A 14234-nucleotide genomic window follows, 5' to 3' on the forward strand; every position below is an offset into this window, starting at 1 on the left:
ACTCAGAAGGTCAGTGGCAGAGCTAGAAATAGAATCTAGATCTTGTGACTTCCAGTATGCTTCTCCTAGATACATGTTACCTCCTGAAATTAATATGGTAATGAGATTGCCTTATGGTGCGTATAATTGCCATTCAGGTCTGGAATTAGCTTAGGCAAGTCCTTTCATCTTCCTCTGCACCTCCACCAACTCCCTTATGCTCTAGCATAGAAAATATTTTATTCAGAAAGCAATTGTAAGCAGCCATGTGTGTGTGTGTGAGTGTCTGATAGCAAGACAGTGTATACCTGGAACTCCAGATTGGCACATTACATAAATAAAACATTTTAAGGTCCCAGAGTTAACATAAGACTCAAGCAAGTATAAACTAAGTTTAATATAAAATTCACATTCTTTTATACAAACACTACCAGGTTAGAAGGCCATATGTCCATATGCTGGTTTAGTGGGTTAGGCGTATTTTGTGGCTCTATCAGGTTAATATTGTTTTTAAGTTATGTTTGCAAGCATTTTTGTATCCTTCATCCATGCTACAATTACAGGAGATGTTCATAAGCATAGAAGATCCTGAAGTATCTCCTGAAATCTTAGAGAAAAAAGGGATTCTTTTAGTGATATATATTTTTAAGATTCAAATCCTTTTGAAAATTGTAAATTCATGAGTATAATATGGAGCAGTGCCATTTATGAGAAGATCAAATTCCCCATTCATATACAAGAATAGTTCATGGTAGAATCATTTCTTTCCTCATACAATTAGAGTCACTGCTATGATTTTCTAAAAGTAGTTTAGTGGAGGAAAGAACACATATCATATCACTATTTTTCCCAGAATCTTTTAAATGTGCAAAATCAGTCCAAACTTCCTTAGCATTCACTGTGCTCTGGGGCCTGCCCACTCACCCGTGAAGACTTCACAGCAGCACATTATTTGCCTCCTTATGCTTCAAACAGCTTTTAACATCTGTATCTCTGCACTTCTGCTCCCAGGATTGTGCTTTGCAGCCTATAGACAACTCCAGACCTCTTTTGCTCTCCCAAATGCTGTGTATTGTCTAAGTGTCAGCTTAGGCTGTGGTCTCATCCTAAAGCCTTCTAAGACTCTTTGGCTTCACAATTATCTTCATGGTGCCTTGATTTGTTATCATTGGACATGCTTTGTTACTCATTTGTTAATTCAGCCACTACAGCCATACAACATCAATTTTATTATACCTTTTAAATAATATTTAAGTCATATGGCTGTCCATGGGTGTGTACAATAAGACTTTCAATTGCTCTATGTTGTTTATTTTTATATATCTTGCATCACCATTTGGTTTCCAAAAGTTGCCTTTTGATTTTTGGTCTTAAAACTATATCTTAGTATTATAAGGGAAGAGATCTTTAAATAAAATGTTTCATCGGTTATGGGCAGAATGTAATTTCATGTAACCAGAAAACATAAAGGACCGTGGATTAAGGAGGAAAAGAGATTTATTTTTCTTTCACTTTACAACAAGGATCAGCCCAAAGTTAATGTCACAGCCCCATAATGTCCTCGGGCAACTGAACTCCTTCTTGTTTTCTATTATTTCTTCCCTAGTGTGGGTCCTTTTTCCTTTTATGGAAGGATAAATGAAAATCTCCAGTTATCCAGTTTACAGCCTTTGCATAAAGAATGGGAAGGGCCAAGAACAGGCTCATGAGTTTTATACCAGTTAACATGTCATTGTGGAGTAACCATGAGTGTCTGCTTACATCTTATTGGCCAGAATTGTGTCACACAGCCAACTCTGGATACAAAGGAAGTCAGGAAATGCAGACCTGGAGTATAGCCACCGCCATCCTCACTAGAATCGGGATTCATCAGGAAGGAAGAGAGGAAGGGTGGATATTTGTGGGCAACTCTCCATCTCTTCTACAAGTGCCTCGAACATATTAGACATTCAGTAAATATTTGCCTGGGATTTTTTTTATTGTGGTGCCAGATATGAAGCATGGCTATGCTTTTTGAACAAATAATATTCTATTACTTGTGTAGGGATTATAGGCATGGTAATAATCGAGAGAGAGCAGATTTCCTGTGTAGAAGAGGGTTGTGAAAGGCCACAAATGGTGGTCTGAGTTTAGATGGTGGACTTGCTTGGAAGGTGATGGTGAAGTGGTAGTGGGCATTGTTACTGCTTTTTATCCAGAGTTCCCATTCTTGCTAAACCTTGATATTTCTTCTGCTCTTTTTATTTTTGTACAGGATAACTTAGTTGCACACTCAACTAGTGTGAATCACTGGTCACACGGATGAATGGTATTTGCATTTTCACAAAATGTTTCTTTTTCTGAAAAGTGAGTTTTTAGGAAGTGTGATGTAGCAGATTATTTGTATGTTTTAGAGCCAGGAAGTCCAGAGTTTGAGCTTCATCACTCACCAGTGCTCTGGCTTTGAGAGTACTCTTTCAAAACCCTCTGAGAATCAGTTTCTCTGTCTTGGGGATGACGATGCTTCTTCACGGAACAGCTAACAGTTGTGAGGCTTCAATAGGATATATAGAAGTATTTCACACATAGTAGAAGCCTAACAAATAGGAATTTCCCTTTTGTTCCACCTGTGAAATGGCATGTTGTACTAGTTTCATAAACAGTTTAAATCTCCCTATGACTGAGAATTTGAATTCTCTGTGCCGTATTCTACGAAAGTGGTTATCCAAAGATTTCATAGTAGAAAACAAGTCAAACAAAAAGTGTTTTTTCTCCATAGATTGCAGCCAGGGGGAGAAAGACAATATATATTTCAAATGCTTGTTGTCACTGTTTTCCTTTTATAACTTTAGAACTCTAATTTGAATTTTAAAAAATGAATCCAGCTATATATGCTGATGAATTTTTTTAAGTCTTTTGGAACATAGATTAAAATGCAAGATAGATGGTTAATTATTCCTCCTTTCAATGTTCTGGGGAGTATTAGACAGGGACTTCTGGGTTGTATATTTGAAAGGGATAAACTAAGTCTAGTATTAAGAAGCTGTTTCATTAGGCATGTGGCGTTACTATTAATAGAACCTTAGCTGTATGATGGTGAGGATTTGCTACTTTTGATTATCGTTGGGTCCCAATGCCCAGCACATAGAAGGCACAAAGTTGGTAAGTAATTACCATTAGTTGGATAAAAACAATTTTTGTAAAGGCGAGATTGTACTCTTTAGATACTGACCTGCTATTTCCTTCCCAGTGTTTAATTCCATTGCTTTTCCTTTATTTTTGTCATGTTTCTCATCTTTTGGGATGAAAAGCTGTAATACTCAGGCCTTTTCATTACCTTAATCTGGCTCCAACTTGCTGCAGTGGGCAATTTGGTATAGTCACTGCCCTTCACACAGAACCATAAAAAATAGCAGCTACATGTTCAGCTTTGATTACACATTCATTGTAACCCTCATAAGAACCCTAAAAGCTTGGTGGCCAAACCCATTTTCAAATGAGGAAAATTGGGTTGGAGAAGTTAAGTGTCTTTGGCAAAGCACCTTGCTCATAAGTGACAGATGCGGGACTGAAGTCCAGGCCTCTGCTCCCCCTTGCATAGGAGGCTGCCTCTCAGAATCACCTGGGCACGTGCACTGCACAGCCAGTCAGCACAGTGTGGTTGCAGTAATATGTCCTCTCACCTGTAGTCTTTTCATGAGACAAATCTCACCTTTACTGCCAATCTGCCTTTTGCTCTCCTAGTTGTTTTTCCTTTCTGTACACTAAGTTTTGCCTCAAAGACATAGTGATGCAACCATCAGGTCAGAGTTTCTTAGAGCTCAACAAGACTGTAGGGGTCTCTTGGGACTTATTCAGAAATCCCTTATTTTGCTTTCAAAAATTTATATTAATAATTGCTAACATTAACTGCCATCAGTTTGCCAACATTTCGCCCATTTTACAGTATGAGGAATTGAAAACTCATAACAAAAATAAGCTTGGGATCTATGATCTGATCACAGAGCAGATTCCAGGGTCCCCTGTCTATTTCGAGCACCTAGGCTGAAATTCCATGAATACAGGTGCCAGGCATCATGATTTTGCACACTGTGATGCATGGTCCACATTTGGTAGTGGAGGCTGATTAAAAATAGCTGGACTGATGAACAGTCTCAGGCTCTTGCTTGGGGCAGTCTGTAGGGCTGGCTTTCCTGGCTGTGCCCCAGCACTCTAAGCCAAATATTGAAAATAAGAATCTCTTTTTGGCAGAAAAAATAAGAAGTGAGACTTTTGGTAATTTCAGATTCTAAACCCCCAGAAAGGATAAAGATTTCCTAACCCTGTAGGATATTAAAAATACTTTCTCTTATGGTAATTATAAAAGAGGAATTCAAAACTTGTTTTGGCAAGAACAGGATTGTCAGAAAGCCTCCTAATCAGACATGCATATTTGAACATATACATTCAGGTTTTGTTTGGGAAAACACCAGGAATATTATTTTGCAGTTTCAAAAGTGATAGCTTGGGTAGTTTTATCAAGATTTGAAGAAAACATTCGATATTACCATTTGAAATTCCAGCGAAAACTTCAAAGTTTGAGTTCCAGGAAAGGTTCCTAGTGAGGTGATACATATATATATATATGTATATATATGCACACACACACATACATATGCCCCCAATATCCTTCTTATTAATGTTTAATATGTAGAAATCATTTATCTTAAAAATTCAAATATCTAAGAATTCTAAAAAATAGATATAAACTTTATCACAGGCTTGTCATTATATCAAACAGAAACACCGTAGGTTTAACAAGGGTGTAGTTTTCAGAACATGGTATTTTCTCTATTTGCACAAACTGAGAAATAAAGACTCCCTCTGCTGGCTATTTCAGTATTTGCAATTTTTTTGGCAAGAAGCTGTGAAAAGTGAAAAAGAGCAAAAAACAAAAAAAACAAAGACAAGCAGTCTTTTTTTTTTGAGACGGAGTTTCACTCTTGTTACCCAGCTGGACTGCAATGATGCAATCTCGGCTCACCACAACCTGCGCCTCCTGGGTTCAAGCAATCCTCCTGCCTCAGCCTCCCGAGTAGCTGGGATTACAGGCACGCCCCACCATGCCCAGCTAATTTTTGTATTTTTAGTAGAGACGGAGTTTCACCATGCTGACCAGGATGGTCTCAATTTCTTGACCTTGTGATCCAGCCTTTTTTGACACTCAAAAAGCTAGGTGCTCTTGGATATATGTATGCATACATCTATTTATGTTCTAGTTTTTATTTATGTAATACTTTTATTCAAGATGTCATGTAGAAGCAGCAGCTTAAAGCAGCCTAAATACTGGATGAGCAGAATGGAAAGAATACAGCATCAGGTGGGAGCCAGAAATCTACGGCTGGCTCAGCCAGTGACCATTTGGAGGTCTCTGAGCAGGTCAAGACTCCAGCTTCAACTTTTTCATTTGTGAAATTGGAGGATTTCAGTGGATGTTCTCCAGGAAACCTTCTAACCTTTAGTATTTTATGATTCTAACAGTGTAGATTTCATTTCTTTTACAGAACTGTGCTCTATACATGTCTTTCACTGATATAAAATAAATATTTAGAAAAATGTAAACTAGTACAACCACTATGGAAAACAGTATGGAGAGTCCTTAAAGAACAAAAAGTAGAACCACTATTTGCCCCAGTAATCCTAGTACTGGATATCTACCCCGAGGAAAAGAAGTCATTGTACGAGAAGATATTTGCACATGCATGTTTATAGCAGCGCAATCCACAATGGCAAAATCATGTAACCAACCCACATGCCCATCAATCAATGAGTGGATAAAGAAACTCGTATATTTATGCAATGGAATAGTACTCAGCCATAAAAAGGAATGAATTAATGGTGTTTGCAGCCACCTGGATGAGATTGGAGACTATTATTCTAAGCAGAGTAACTCAAGAATGGAAAACCAAACATTGTATTTTCTCACTGATATCTGAGAGCTGAACTGTGAAGAAGCAAGGTCATAAGAATGATGCAATGGACTTTGGGGACTTGAGGGGAAGAGAGCGAGCAGGTGAGGGATAAGACTGCAAATATGGTGCAGTGTACACTGCTCAGGTGATGGGTGCAGCAAAATCTCACAAATCACCACTAAGGAACTTATTCATGTAATCAAATACCACCTGTACTCCAATAACTTACGGGAAAATAAATACATAAATAAATAATTAGACAAAGGAAAAGTAAAGTTACAAAGTGGTTATAAATCAGTTGTTCCCAGTGTTGTTACTGCATGGGAATGTTATGATCTAGAGTGATGTTTTGTTCACTATTATACGTTTCTGAAATAATACCCCCGAATGTCCTGGGAAGATGGAACATAGGATATTTTATTGATTGTATGGCACTTTAAGTTGTAAGAAGCATCATTATTTTATATACTTCCAATTAAACTGTAACATACCATTAAGGGTAAGTTACATCCAAATTTTAGAAAAGTTAAATGTGCAAAAAAACATGCTTTTAAAAATCAAAGAAATAAGGTAGTTCCTAAAAGGGCTGCAATTGATGCCAGATGACCCAATACTTGCAATAAAGTCTGATGTATCTTTTGCTCTAATAAACAGTGTCTTTCTCCTCCTCATGGTTTTCCCTCTCTTCTAAACACTTATTCCACTCCTCCCCTACTTGCTCTTTTTTTCTTACAGTGTGAACCAATTTTTAACTTTTTCACTTAGACATGTCTTATGGTTGTCCTGGGAGTAAACTATTGCCTAAAAAGTAAAATGAGAAACTGAAATAACATTGTGTCTAGCAAGCATGGTCAGTGGTTTTCTGCTTTAAATATGAATTAGCATTAGCACTTGCAGAGGTTTTCTCATTTCAAAGATGAATTAGTGCTGGCATCTTAGCAGGAATTGCACGAGTATTAAAAACACTGAAACTGCAGAAAACACATCTTTGATGAAGTCATCAGAAACTCTAGTGTGGGATTTGTGATTTGACCCTCTCTTTATTATTCATATTGGATTTAGGTCTCAAAATAATGTGTGTGTCTGTTTGTGATAGCTTAGGATACTTTCTTAGTTGCTAATGTTTGCCTTCTTTTATAATGAAATTGAAGCAGTTTCTTTAGCCTTTCTTTTTGCCACATAATAGTGCAAACTGAAAGGGCTTGAATTTCTCTCTTTGTCAAATTGGCCCCCAACTTGAGTTGGAGTCCTTCTTTCTACCTAATAGGAAGAAAGGAAGTTCACAGAAAAAGTAGTTTCCATGGATTTGGCCTGAGACAAGGAGAGCAGAAAAGGTAAGTAATAGAGGAGGAGGATAAAGGTGAATGGATGGGGCTTTAAGGAGATGTTCTGACCTCTTCTTGCCTGCAGGCTTTCTTCTCTTAGAAGCTTAAAGGTGGCATGATTCTGCAGTGTCACTGCCCCAGGCCATCTGGTGTGACAGTGCTAACTTCCCTGCTGTGCCAAGATTAGGGCATTTCCAATAGTGAGACCACACTGAGCCTCGTTAGCCTGTTGCTGGATAGGAAAATAATGCATCATAAAACTTCATCTGTGCATTTTGAATTCATATCCGGGACTCCTGAAAGCTCTCTATGGATCGTCAGGAGCACAGGTTCTCTAATGCCGAAGCTCTTTTATCTAGGCATGACCCTATAATTTACTGCAGAAATGTAGCATCATACAAGTTTTACCAAGGCTGAGTTTTTACAAAGGTGGTATGGAGATGATCCATCTTGAAACCTTAATGATAAGAGCCATACCCCAAAGATCGTGAAAGGACAGAAAGAGCCTTGGTCAGGGGTGACTTGATGGAACTGCTTCACCTGACCCTGAGCCGCCTGCCCTGGTTTCTAATGTGAGAAGGAAATCAACCTCATTCTGCCTAACCAATTGTAAAAAAGACTTCCTGTTATTGCAGCTGAACGCTTTCCTAAGTGATTAAGTCACCATGTGATTAATTTTCCCGATTCTCTTACCACTTTGTAATAATATTCATGTAACACTGCCATTTTTATTATTAAATAACATTTAATTTTTTCTATGTTGCCAACTTTTTAAAAAGCTATCTGTCACTTGTGTATCTTAAAAAGTATTTCCCACGGTGGAACCTGACTAGTTTGCACTGATGGAAACCAGTGTTCTGTGGTCTCTTTAAGTATTTTTTGCTCCTTTCTTCCTCAATATCTTTGCTCATATTTGTCCCACACAGGTGTTTTCTTACATTCTTTCCTTATTCTTTCAGAGTCCCAGACATGAAATAGCTCTCAGCAGTCAACTAAGTCAGCTTTGTTCAGTCCATAAGTTTCATGAATTTACCTACATTTTCTCTTTGGTTCACGTGTGTCTTTTCTCCCCTAGAGGTTTTCAAACTCTGTGAGGTTTCAACACTACCATTTTGGAATTTGCTGTTATTGTCTCATACACGGCTGTACCTGATGGTTTCATTCATCACTGAAGGAATCGTTTTGATTGTCCCTGTGCGCCCCACTCATGCTCACTGCTTGGGATATAAAGAGGAGAAAACAATGGCCCCTGATGTCATACAGAGTTCTGATGGTGAAGGGCAATGCATAGTAATTATATAGTGGCACACACGCATGCATACAACAAAGGGCCTGGAGGGTCTTTGGAAGCTTTCTCCCGGTAATAATGGTTTATCATAATATATGAGAGAGTAGAAAAAGTGAGGGTGGGGAAACCGTGTTCTAAGCACAAGCAGTAACATGTGCAAGGGCGCTGTGTTGAGAAGAAGCATGGCTTTTTTAAGAAGCTGAGAAAAAAAAATGTAGGATTGGAGTCAGGACAAGATTGTAGGGAATAAAGTTAGAAGGGGATGCAGGGATATGGAATAAACTTGTTTGTGTCAATCAATTCTTGTAATTGTGATATTGGTGACAGTGTCTGTTTTAAGTAATGTCTTATAACTAATTTAACATGTACTGTTCATGCTCAAGGAAAATGTGTTGTTGACTTTCTCTCACAAATGGAGAGAACTGGAGACTTTTCTTGCTATCTGATTTCTCAAAACTATGTACTGTTTTTCTCTTAGTAAATATTTGACAGCTAGCAAAATAATACAGGATAGCCATAAGAAAGCAGTGGATATTCTTGAGCTGTTAAGGTGTTTTGGAGTAGTCTTTGTTTTTAAAATTAAAAACAAATTCAAAAAAATCACAATTAGAGATTTGGAATAAGGAATAATGACTACATTGCTTCCCATTCCTTTCAAGGATTATTTTGAATTGCTTAATTCAAAATATCTAAAAATGCCTCTTGTTATCTTAGAATACTGTGTTCCTTATTTAGAAGAATGTAAAAATTCAGGGCTACTCTAACCTTGATATAAAAATATTTCACATGACTTAGGTATATTGCCTATCTATTAAAAATAATAAAGAAAAAAATTTGAAACATTAGAACATATTTTATAATTTTACTGTAGTTGGATGATAAACTTTCAAAGAGCTGTAGAAATAAGCTTAACTTTAGGACATAGTTCAGAGCAAATTTCTGTGGACCTTGTTTCTTATTTTTATTTTCTATTAACTGTATGTTACCTATACATATATAATTAATAGATATAATATATAAATTAATGAATTTATATTTCTGTTTAAAAATTATATATGCCTCATCATGCTATGATCATATTTAAATATGATATTTAAAATAAATTTAGTATTTAAATTATTTAAAATCAAAGACTAATTAATTAATTGTAATTTAGTTTGTTTTATCTATTGAATGTAAATTTTCCTATCATGGAAACTTTGACCCAGAAGATAACCATAGACAACTATGCCTAAATATTTTTTGCTTTCACCTTTTTTCTTTCCCTTGCTTCATCCTATGGATTCTTCCTCATTGTTTTATGCTTAATCCATGCTCATTATTTTACCTGCTGTGGGGCAAACCAATGGCATCATTAATGACTTTTCAGTCATGGCAGATCCAAAGCCCTCTTTTGCTCAATGACATTCTCAAACGACCAGTTGACAGCCCTGAGTTCATTTCAAATATTCTAGAATGAATTCACATTGAAAGGATCTGGCTATTCCATGACACCCCATACCTTAGAGTCAGCAAGGAAGAGGAAAAAGCCTGACTGCTTAGCCTTTGCTCACTTCTTTCTTTAGTTAGAGCTTTCCAGATATGTTTGTAGAATTTCAGGTGGTACAGAGAAATGCTAAATGTGCTTTGCAGGCAAGGTAATACATACCAACTTGACTATTTTATTTGTTTATTTATTTATTTTTAGAAATGGCATTTGCCTTTCATTTTAAATATTTTGTCTCTTTTAGTCCAGAGGCTTTAAAAGCCTCAAAAGTTTTTCTGAAAAATTACCATTTCTTCTTGTACTTTAATATTTTTGTGTCTAGTATTCTAAAAATGAGTTATGTTAGTTTTTTAATCTTCTTTCTCCACTTAACATTTTATGAAGAGCGGTCCAGGGGAGGAGTGGATGTATCAGGTGTATAAACATGCCTTGATAGAGTGTCAGCCAAAACAGAGATTTGCTCCACCCACATTCTAGCATATTCCTGCAAGGGCTACAGTGACTTTGTATTAAATTTGCATTACTAGGTGCCATATGCTCCTAGGGCAGTTTTTGAAGCTGTAAACTACTCCAAAGGCCAAGGTTGTTCTGATTGTCAGGATTAGAGTGACAGAGAAGGGCTTTCCAAGGCAGGCAGCATGTACCCTCTTGGCCTTCCTTGAAGCTCTATCTGTTTATGCTAGTGGGTTGTTATAGATAAACCTTATCACTGCCATATTTCTTTTGCTAGTCAACCTTCAATCCTTTGACGGAGCAAAATTTCTTCCTATTCTTCTTTAGGGTCAAGGAAGAATTTCTTCCTGTTGGCATCCAATTTCATATGGTCTTGTAGATAAATTAATATGAATATATACTACTCACTCTGAAGCAAGCTGGGAATTTAGGCCACTGCACTGGAAATGTATAATATTTCTTTATTAAATAGCATCATTATATAATGTTCAAATTTTTTTTACCTTTTAGTGTGTATAAGAAAGATAATACTAATATTTAGCTTCAGTGGTTCTTAAGAACAGCTCTGCTATTTGCTTTTTTTACATGATCATAAAAGTCTTTAACTTTGTTTTGACCCATACTAGTCATGCAGTTTTTGTGACGAGTTGACTTTTTTCTTAAATAGGAAGGTTTAGTGCAGTAATTCTTTGGGCAAGAGGCATATTTACCTCTACTAGAGAGTTAAGGCTTCAGTGGTCTTTTCCTTTTTCGTATATTTTAAGGATGAATACATAGAAATAAAATGAGACTTTTTTTGTGTTTTTTTTTGAGACTGAGTTTTGCTCTTGTCACCCAGGCTGGAGTGCAATGGCACAATCTCGGTTCACTGCAACCTCCATTTCCTGAGTTTGAGCGATTCTCCTGCTTCAGCTTCTCAAGTACCTGGGATTACAGGTGCCTGCCACCATGCCTGGCTAATTTTTTGTATTTATAGTAGAGACGGGGTTTCACCATGTTGGTCAGGCTGGTCTTGAACTCCTTACTTCAGGTGATCCACCCATCTTGGCCTCCCAAAGTTTTGGGATTACAAGTGTGGACCACCATGCATGGCCAAAAAATGCGACTCTTTAACAAAGGCATCCCACTCACCGTATCAAGAATTTTCATAATTACAGAATATATCTAAGAGATGACAGAGATTTACTGCTGTGGAATATCAACCTAAATATAATTTCATTATTCATAGATGAATGTGTGTTTTGGACAAGTGTGAGCATTAAATACGATTTTTTTAAAAAAGATAAGGGCTTGCAATGGATTTTTAACAAAAGTATTAAGTTTTTCTCTCAGCAGGTGTTATCTTTCTAACAATGAAATACATGCACTTATTCCAGAAATTCAGGTTGGCCTCAGCCCCTCTAAATTTGTGCATCTCAATTCTTGGCAACATATGTCTAAATTTGCAGTGACACAGTCTGAAGAAGATAATGGCATGTCCTGATTATTTAGTCACCTTTCTCATTTTATCCAGTTTTACCTCTTGCTCTTTTCTAGCCCTTTAAAAAAAAATTTGGTTTAGCCTTCAGAATGTCTCTAGTGTTTCATTTTCTTAGCTTCTCTGATATAAGAGGTAGAGCATGCAAATAAAAGGCATACTTCTGTTACCCCAGGTGATGAGCGTTTACTGTCGGAAAACACATGGGGGTAGTCAGGAGGTGCAGAGAACATTTTTGGCACCCACTAGGTCATTCTTCAGTCCCCCCATTTCCTGGCGAGGAATGTGCAGCAGGGAACAAAAACAGTGATGTTATTGCTTCGTTTGAAAGAGCAGTCCCAGAGTTGGTTCCTCTTGTCTTCTCAGGAGTGGGTGGGTGTCTTCACATCATCTTTGGCAGAAGCACCCACGAGTGTTTGGTGCAGGCAATTGTAACCACAGCAGCATCCCTGAGAATTCCATCAGTTTTCTAGTATAGATGCAGGTGTTGAAGGTATATCCTTAAGAGCAGTAGCCTACCAAGATGCAAGCATGAGAAGCACTGAGACTCCAAATAGAACTTGACATCATAGTGAATGAAGTGAAAAATTCAGAGAGAATAGCATCTGATTTTGACAGTGTTTTTATGATCTTTTTCATGTGACTTGGTAGCAGCTTCAGTGACTTCAAAAACTCAGAACTGCCATATTGAGTCAGTTCTTATGTAGGAATTTGTATGAGAAAGTATATACTTGTGAGAATAATTTTAGTTTCCTGAGCATAGACATGGTAATTGATTATATACTCCAAGGCAGAAAATACTTTTCCATTAAAATTTGCAATTATATAGAGTAGCTACCATATTCAATGCACTGTGATAGGCTTTGCAGGTGGTACAAATTACCCTCACTTCATATATCTGTATTAAGTCATGTATCACCCTGGGGTAGGTTCCTGTGATACATTGATAAATGGTAAATAAAGAGAGATTTTTTCTTAAAAGGGTTTTTGCTAGGAGAGTGATATAGTTTGGATATTTGTCTTCTCCAAATCTCATGTTGAAATTTGATCCCCAGTATTGGAGGTGGAGCTTACCAGGAGGTGTTTGGGTCATGGGGATTTAGGATTCCTCATGAATGTCTTGGTGCCATACTTGGGGATTGAGTGAGTTCTCACTCCTAGTTCCCATGAGATCTGCTTGTTAAAAAGCATCTTACACCTCCCTCCCCTCTTTCTTGCTTTCTGTCTTGCCATGTGGCACACCTACTCCTTTTGTCTTCTGCCATGATTGTAAGCATCCTGAGGTCCTTACCAGAAGCAGATGCCAGTGCCATCCTTCTTGTACAGGCTGCAGAACTATGAACCAAATAAACCTCTTTTCTTTATAAATTACCCAGCCTCAGGTATTCCTTAATAGCAGCACAAAACATTCTAAGACACATAGCTGGCGAGAAAAACAGGCAAACCAAAAATTACAAAATAGGAGCACATAAAAGAGGCACATTACAAACCCTTGGACAGTCAGGGAAGACTTTCTGAAGCAAGTGCCATTGGTACCAGGGCCAAATAGAAGTAGAAGTTTGCCAGAGAAAGCATGTTGTTTGTGAGTGGAGCACTGCAACTTCTTCCAGGTAGAAGGAATCACATGTGCAAATAAGAAAGAAAGGTTTCAAAGGGTTTGTCTTATTTGGTTTGGATCACATAGTGTTCTGTTCCATAGGACAATAAGCCTATTTATGGGGACCCACCTGCATAATGTAATTACCTCCCAAAGGCCCCACTTCCAAATACCATCATTTGGGACTAGGGTTTCAAAATGTGAATTTTGGAGGGCACAAACACCCAGTCCATTGCAGCATGACTTACTCTTTGTGAGCCCCATTTGCCCACAGTTGTTCTTTTAGTAACAATAGCAGCTCCAGCCTACATTTTCCCAGGCTTAGGTCCAGTAGAAAAGGAAGTATACTCCAAGGTTATGTGAATATATATCTAGATTGACTCTGATGGTCTCGGATTAAGTCACATTCTCATCTGTTAAATTATCTATCACTCTTGTTTGGGTACTGATTGGTCAATCTAGAAAACATCTTTCATTCGGGAGCTGAGGCAATGATGCACTGATAAACTGACTCTAAAAATAAAAATTTTAAAGAGAACTTATATGTAAGATTTATGGGTTTCTATCATATAAATACTTGCATCATGGCTGATTTTAAGATTTCTGGCTTTTAGAACTCCTGAATTTTTAATAGTCAGCTCTTGCAAGCCAGTTCTAGCAGCTCCAGCAAACTATCACTTAGCTGGTGGAGCTACCAGA

The 14234-nt window shown here is 37.4% G+C and overlaps 1 protein-coding gene across 2 annotated transcripts in view; it reads left to right on the forward strand.

The window, feature by feature from the left end:
- GRB14 (growth factor receptor bound protein 14) overlaps window positions 1-14234 on the forward strand; it is a 143265-nt gene that overhangs the window by 62251 nt on the left and 66780 nt on the right. The window lies entirely within an intron of this gene.

This window comes from Callithrix jacchus, chromosome 6, assembly GCF_049354715.1.
Source record: "Callithrix jacchus isolate 240 chromosome 6, calJac240_pri, whole genome shotgun sequence".
Lineage (NCBI taxonomy): Eukaryota > Metazoa > Chordata > Mammalia > Primates > Cebidae > Callithrix > Callithrix jacchus.